General features: G+C 39.1%; 1 pseudogene; it reads left to right on the top strand.

The window, feature by feature from the left end:
- Window positions 1–5,017: 5,017 nt before the first annotated feature.
- Window positions 5,018–6,136, top strand: LOC139467448 (integrase/recombinase xerD homolog; annotated as a pseudogene).
- The last annotated feature ends 2,202 nt before the right edge of the window (window positions 6,137–8,338 follow it).

The following is an 8,338-nucleotide window of genomic DNA, read 5'->3' as shown; positions in this document are numbered from 1 at the left end:
CTGAAAAACCAGAATTGAAGGTCACATCAATCATTTTTCAAATTTTCAAAATATGTTTTTTCTGGTGGAGTTCTTAGGTCTCTGTAATGGGGCAATGTGTATTTTGGCTGGCACATCTTGAAAATGTCTTGTTGAAAGCCACATGGGACTTACCTTCCGCACCAAGCTGACATAACTGAAATACTGTTCAAAGTGGCACATATCCAAATTCATTCACGTGTTGAGTGCGTCATTAAATATATTGAGACATCTGTTATTGACTGTCGAATGTGTAGTTTGTCTCAATGAAGTTTCTTCACCATCAACATCACATGTCAACTGCATCATAGTGATCTGTAGTATGTCCAGGTTCGACCACTCAAACCATCAGCAGCTACCATCGTAATAGGGTTTATTCTTCATATAAAATCAACTGCATTATTTCATAAAAAGTGGAAGAAATCCGTTTACTGTTTGGCACATCACATATAATTCCTTGTTCCAAAAGTGACGGTGAGTATGTCGAGTGTCCCCCAGGCAACCCCACAGCTGCTGGTATGACAAACATTGAGTCCAGAGGTCAGGGTACGATCACACATTGTAAGAAACTGTTCCAATTGAGTCGCACTTGTGACAAGCGTTGGTTACTTGAGATATATATTCAGCCACAAGTGGGATAGTCTCTCAGTAAATCAGACTTTAATATTCTTTTCAAATCAGCTTGAAGATATAAATATGTGTCTATATTGACCCTTCCATAGTACTATAGGAATACATATATTGATATAACGCCAAATAAGGCTTTTCCGAAACATGGGTCTAGATCTATATATTTGTTTATCCTTGTATTTGAACTAAACCTTTCTCTCATTATAGTAATGAATTACTGACTCTGCTATAAGAACAAGCTTGTTCTTTCCGCACAATACAAGATTTACCTGCAGAGATGAATTAAAACTGAATATATGAATTATTGTGATAATGTGAGGTCAGGCTTAATTGAAGCCAAATTAAACTCTCGCAGCTGTGACATTATCCGCCTTATTTGAAATGCGCACGTGTTTCCTATAAAGTTTTAAAAACTACCAACAGTTAGTATAAATAAATAAATAAATTATGTTAACACCAAGCTTTCCTTTACATAAATTGGAAAACGTATTACAAGGGAGGTAATTGAACGTTAGTATTCGAGACTATGTCTGATGCTTATCTTTATTGTGTCCGTTTTACACATCAACAAGTAACGTTGTTCACCAGAACATCAGATATACATTAAACATAAAACAATAAAAGAAAATTACATCAATGTATTTTAATTTGAGTCCAACAATTCCTACTTTCGGTTTCTCTTCGTTTTTAAGCCTCGTGTGTTGACAAAACTAAAATTAAACTAATTTAAGAAACACATACCACATGTAAGTTGACACTCTCGGTGTTCTGAATATATACTAGTTCTTCATGTGCACTGTGTGAGATTTTATTGTATGTCCTGGATGCCTTGAAATAACCAAATCCCGCCTAGGTACACATCTGTGCCAACCCCAACCTATCCCTTCCGCATAACGCATAACGTATAAGTGAGGGAACTGAGAAATCTTGATAAGTGGTCATTCAAAAACGATCAAAGCTGATGACAACGTTGGTTCCTGGAACGATTCACATAACAACGTGAGAGATCAGCATATTTTTATTTACACACACTGAATACGCTATAAACAGTGTTTTTGTTATATGGTGAGATGTTATATACCTTCGTGTTTGTACAAATATGTGTGAACCTGTATACATGCAGTGTCCTTTTTGTCAGTACAAGAAGTGATCTTGTACCGATTTCACAATTTAGTTCTATGCTTGCCTATTACTGCCTTATCCTCTGCGGTTTATTTGGAAATCAACTTCGTGACAATATACCAGAGTGCAGCCTTTCTTAGAATTTCCCATTATACTGACTTTGTACAGCAACATTGTTTGGAACGTCTATGGTACTGCTATTGAGTGATGTTAACGTTAATGACATTGTCAAACTGCTAAAAAAGACCAACACTGAAAATTCAGATCAAAATACAGTTCAGAGCAAAGTACATGTTTTGTTCTTGCTTGTACACAGCCAGATATATTCACAAAAAGATGTTCAGTATAATAAAGTGGTAGCGTAGTGGTGGGGCGTCAGAGGCGGCAAACAATGGCGTACCAGATCGAATGTTTAAAAGACACGGACGTTGGAGAAGTGAAAATGCCAAGGACGGTTACATAAAAGATCATCTTCAGAGACGATTGTCGTTTCCCTGTCTCTAGGGCTATAGACTTTTTTTGAGTCTCTGCCCGTGTCGACACTGCGACCGGGCCATTGTAAATATTGGTGTTATGTTGTATGTATATATGTCTGGGTATGTGGCATTGCATAGTATGGAGAGGATGATGTTTCTCTCGGTTGAGTGCAATAATAGAGAAACTGCTTTCTCCTTAGCGGTATGCAATGGCTCAGGGAGGTAATTAGCCTGGGTATGTTACGGATATAAATAAGGGGCGTGGGAAGAAGCCCGTGTGCGTAATACGCATCAGTCGGAAAGCGCACGTTAAATCTCCAAAGTAAGTAAGTAAGTAAGTAGCTCGTCTCTCTCGCTTGTCAGCACGGCAGTAACACTTAACATATGTGTCAAGTTCTATTATATCGCAAGACGATCCATCAACAGCGGGAATACTTGATGCCATTTTGAAAAAAATGGACACTAATCAAAGAGATATTGAGAGTGCTGTGGAGGGAAAAAAATTCCCACCTAAGAGAAGAATTTATTCAGCAAGGCAAAGGTTTGAAGAAGTTTAAGACTGAAACAGAATATTCTTGGTCAAGGGAAGGAAATCGAATTCAGTTTAATGTTAATTCGGAAGTTTTAGAAGACTTACTTAATACCAGACAAGCCATTCAAAATGGGAATTATGATGATATGTCAAGGTGTGTGGAAGAAGCTATCGGAAAATTAGAGAAAAGAAATAAGCTGATAAAAATTGCAGATTTGTCGGAAGGCGGTTGGGAGGCCGTTAAACATTATGTTTCCAATGAGTTAGCAGATGATTCGGATGATGACAAGAAATTCATAATTGATATTATAGACAATGGATATAAAAGTCCTTTTATTTCCAGGCCTTCAAAGATGGAGTTAAGAAATAACAGGTCGGCGTTGAGACATGCAGAGTTTGTTAACCAAGCTATTTTAGAATTGCATAAGAAACAATTAATTATTAAATGTGAGTCTCCACCGTACATCGTTAACCCTCTATCAGTGTCTATACAGTCGTCAGGGAAAAAGCGTTTGATTTTAGATCTGTCCAGAGTTAACAATTACGTTAGCAAAAAGTCAATCAAATATGACATTTGGAAAACTGCACTTGAACATATTGATGTCAACGATTGGTTGATAAAATTTGATACATTCAGCATATCATCATATAGACATGTTTGAAGGCCATACTGAATTCCTAGGTTTTTCATGGAAAAATGCTTCGGGTGTGAAGCAATATTTCAAGTTCGTAGTCTTACCTTTCGGGTTAACTTCAGCACCTTATGTGTTTACTAAGGTTACATGCCAGTTAGTCAAGAAATGGCGTTCTAAAGGGAAGAAAGTGGTCACCTTTTTAGATGACAGTATTTTATCAGCTCAATCGCAACTTATTACACGTTCGTCTGGCGAGGGTTTAAAAGAAGACTTGATCAAGTCTGGATTTGTACCCAAATGCGAAAAATCACTATGGTTACCTTCGCAGTCTATTGAGTGGCTAGGTCATCACATGGATACAAACACCCTGTGTTGAAATGTTCCTCAGAGGAAGTTAGATAAGGCGACTGAAACGATTACATTTATTTTAGTGAATAGGCGCTCTTATCAACCAGTGTGGCGTGTTGCTGCGATTGTCGGACAAATCATAACAATGAAACTAGTTATGGGAAATGACTAAGTTTTTCAGCATTGATGTTTTGACAGCGTCATCGTGGAACAGCAACGTTATGTTGTCGTCACAGAGCATTGAACAGTTACAGTATTGGAGAGAAAACATTGCTCGTTTATCGAGAAGAGTACCGATAAGGACTACAGTTGTGAGTCGAGTTGTGTACAGTAACGCCAGTGATACCGGATATGGAGGGTATTGTGTTGAAATGGATGCTGCTTATTCCCATGGTCAGTGGTCAGAGGAGGAGGCTAAAAATAGTTCAACACGGAGAGAACTCAAGGCCGTTTTTCTCGTAGAATATCGTAGAATATTGTGGTGTACTGACAATCAATTACAAAGAATAGTTATGGACTTTTTTTTTATTTGTGTTCAAGTCAAAAAGTTAATCTGAATATGCAGTGGATCCCGCGTTCAGAGAATGAGACCGCAGATATGTTGAGTAAAATTGTTGATTTCGATGATTGGTCCATTTCGAATCACATATTTAAGCATATAGATGCCAGATGGGGTCCTCACGATGTAGATAGATTTGCATCTTGGTACAATGCTAATTTGCCATGTTTTAATTCCAGGTATTATAACCCGGGATGTGCGGCTGTGGACTGTTTCACAGTCAGCTGGAAGGGCGTGGTAAATTGGGTTGTCCCCCCTATTGGTATGGTACCAAGAACCTTAAGACATATGTCTGAATGTTGTGCTCAAGGCACCATTGTGGTGCCCGAATGACATTCCGCATGCTTTTGGCCGCTTATCACTCGCAATTCTTCGTTTATTCCACAGGTGATAGAACACATGTATTTGCCAAAATCTAAACAAGCTTATGTACCGTCTAGGATTGGAGGTTGATTGTTTGGAGAACAAGATTTGCTGTTTAATATGCGAGCTCTGCGTGTTGATTTCAGCATATGTTGAATGTGCAATTTCTGTGATAAGTTGCGCTTATTGAGAGGAGTTAAAGGCGTTACCTCCTGGTGTGAGGGGGTTGGCAGCAGGTTTGCCTGATCTGCTGACGAATTGTATAGCAGATTCCACTGCTAGGAAATACAGATATGGTTTTGATGCGTGGAAACGGTGGGCACATTCTTGTTTAATGGCTACGATTTTACCGAATTCATCTTTGCACTGTGCATTATATTTGCTGCCTGTTGTTCAGCGGAGTGAATCGTTTACCCCTGTGCTAACTGCGTTCTGTAGTATTCGCCATGCTCATGTGATAGTAGGATTGCAAAGCCCGACTGAGAATGGTTTAGTCAAAAATGTTTTAGAAGCGGCAAAAAGAAGATTGGCCAAATGTGTTAATAAAAAGGAGCCGATTATTAGAAATTGGTTGAGGTAACAATGCTTAATCCTACACTTTGTAATGTAAGGATTATGTGTATGTGCCTTGTAGCATATTCAGGATTCCTGAGATCTGCAGAACTATTACACATTAGACGATCTGACATTGTCTTTTATGAGAGTCATATAATGTTATTTATTGAACAATCAAAAACGGACATATACAGAGATGGTTCATGGCTTGTCATTGGTAGGACAAATTCAAAATTATGTCCCGTTACAAGTTTGGAAAAATACTTTGCCTTATCCGGAATATTGACTCATTCTGATGAATATATCTTTAGAGAATTGTTTATAGATGCCTCTACGCCATTTGTGTGCAACATCAAAAGTTATGGACTTAATAGCTTGCGTAGTGGTGGGGCGTCAGAGGCGGCAAACAACGGCGTACCAGATCGAATATTTAAAAGACTCGGACGTTGGAGAAGTGAAAATGCCAAGGACGGTTACATTAAGGATCATCTTCAGAGACGATTGTCGTTTCCCTGTCTCTATTGCTATAGACTTTCTTTGAGTCTCTGCCCGTGTCGACACTGCGACCGGGCTATTGTAAATGTTGGTGTTATGTTGTATGTATATATGTCTGGGTATGTGGCATTGCATAGTATGGAGAGGAGAAATGATGTTTCTCTCGGTTGAGTGCATAATGAATAAGAAAGAAACTGCTTTCTCCTTAGCGGTATGCAATGGCTAAGGGAGGTAATTAGCCTGGGTATGTTACGGATATAAATAAGGGGCGTGGATAGTAGCTCGTCTCTCTCGCTTGTCAGCACGGCAGTAACACTGAACATAAGTTTTTGTAATTCATTATTAATATGTATGAGTGAACAAAATATTTATGTATGTTTCTGTTTGCAGAATTCAATTCTGACGAGAAGGATTGTGCGATCGGGGAAGAGGTGAAGTGTGGGAATTTTCATTGAGCAGTTCCGCCCCTGTCGGGTTGGTTTATATATGTACCTAGACACCTCATTATGTGTCTAAGTTAGCTGACGAGTCGTCATAATACGTGAAAAAGTTATTTGTAATCCAATCTGTTTTGGAAGTTAGGCTGGCGAGCCGTCATAATACGCTCATGGAATACATGATGTAAATGTATATTCCGTTATGGATAGGGCTGACGAGTCATTATAAATAATAAGTGCAAGAATTATAGCCTAAATGTATAATCGGTGATGGAGTAGACTGGCTAGCCTTTTATAATACGAGTGTAATGAATGTATATTCCATTATGTAATTGGCGGAAGTCAGTATACCTTGAAACATGCTCATTTTAAGTCATAAAATGCATTCCCTGTGCATTATCCGTACGTTATTCATATATTATCCGTACATTAACCACGACTTCACTCCCAAATACTCTTAAAACGAAGTCACTTTAATCGGAGCTTGTACCAAACCTGCAGGTCCAGGTTGCCTTTTCGTGAACACCTGGTGTCACCACTGATTTGCAGCGATTCATTCATGTAATTGTCTCCCTTATTTTGTCTTTTACCCCCAATGAGGGTATATTCGCCATACAGTCGAGACTGATTGTTTCCTGGCGTTGGAGTTATATATCAAAAATAATTGTACAAACGTGTTTAAAGTAATTACATTATGATAACAAATAGCTAGACAGATAACATAGTATAAAAGTGAATATTAGTCTTAAAATGATCATTACGTTTAAACATGGAATAGAAGTATGTGCACAACGCGGTGTCTCTTTGAATATGCGCAGAAAACACAAGCAGTGTTTGGGATATTGAATAACTTTTACAGGTTTAGGATTGTGTTGAAACCCTTGACGATATCAAAGTTTAAGACCCAGCTTGTCAACATGATATACGATGTTACCAATACTATGGGTCACTATTTTGCCTCTTACGCCCTGTGGAATCTGTTTCGGCAGATAATCAAGACTATTCACGAATTTTCTCTTGCATTGACATTTTGAATTTATTGGCTATAATATCACAACAGACCAACAAATGGCTTGACATCTGAACATTTTAAAATCGAAACATTGATTTAAACGGATTTAGAGCTTAAACCGGTCATGCATGTTCAACGATGTAAATAATTTATAGAACCTTCACTGGTTACGGAAAGCGCTAGAAATACGCCCAGCACACTGTAAGCGGAGTGTGGAAGGTCCGGGGTTCGAACACGGGCCGCGTCATACCAAAATACATTAAAAGATGTTACTTGTTGCTACCCTGTCTGGCGCTCGGCCTTAAGGGGCAAAAACAAGGACTGGTCGGCTCAGAGTCAGTATACTGTGTCTTAGTGGGGTATTCATCTTAAACTGCGGCATGGTATCTCAGTGAGGTAGTCACTATAAATCGGCATTAGTCCGGACAAGTACAAGCAGCCACACACACGCACACGTGCATGCACGTCGCTATATAAGTGCAATAATCTTGGACGCGACGTTAAACCCAATTTCACCTCACCTCGTCTCATTTGAGTCATGGTTCTGCGCAGTCGATCTTCAATTCTGAATTCAATCAGTAAAGGAAACAACATTTCGTCCTTTCGGTATAGACCTATTAAGTGTTTGCGTGAAGGAAAGACAAACTGTTCAAGTATGTATTATCATATGTTAATTGTACACTGATAAGAATAAGAAACTTTCAGTTAACAAATGCAAACCAAACTTGATAAAAATTTCAAATAGACCAAGCCAAGCCTTTTTATACAGAACGCCTACACATGTCTCCTCACTGCATTAGATGCACGCCCTTATGTCCTTCATTGTATACACGCCTTGAACTGCCTCCGTGGTCTGGTGAATAGAGCATCTGCTTGGAGAGCAAAAGGTCGGTAGTTCGATCCCCTTCCGCGTCATACAAAAAGGACTGGCCGCCTCGGTGTTAATTTAATATGTCTTAGTGGGGTGGTATCCATGTTAAACTGCGTGACATGAAGGGAATAAATCAAGGACTGGCTGGCTCGGCGTGAATATAATACGGTGGTGTCCATGTTAAACTGAGGCATGGTATCTCAGTGGGCTAGCACGATAAAACCGACATAAATGTGGACTAGTTAAAGCAGCCACACACAGGACAATGCTCGTGGCTGTTTAGGT

The sequence above is a fragment of the Haliotis cracherodii genome, unplaced genomic scaffold (genome assembly GCF_022045235.1).
Source record: "Haliotis cracherodii isolate W230 unplaced genomic scaffold, xgHalCrac1.p SCAF_2, whole genome shotgun sequence".
Classification (NCBI taxonomy): Eukaryota; Metazoa; Mollusca; class Gastropoda; order Lepetellida; family Haliotidae; genus Haliotis; species Haliotis cracherodii.
The sequence above is the reverse complement of the archived record's forward strand: the minus strand, read 5'-3'. Positions and strand labels throughout refer to the sequence as shown.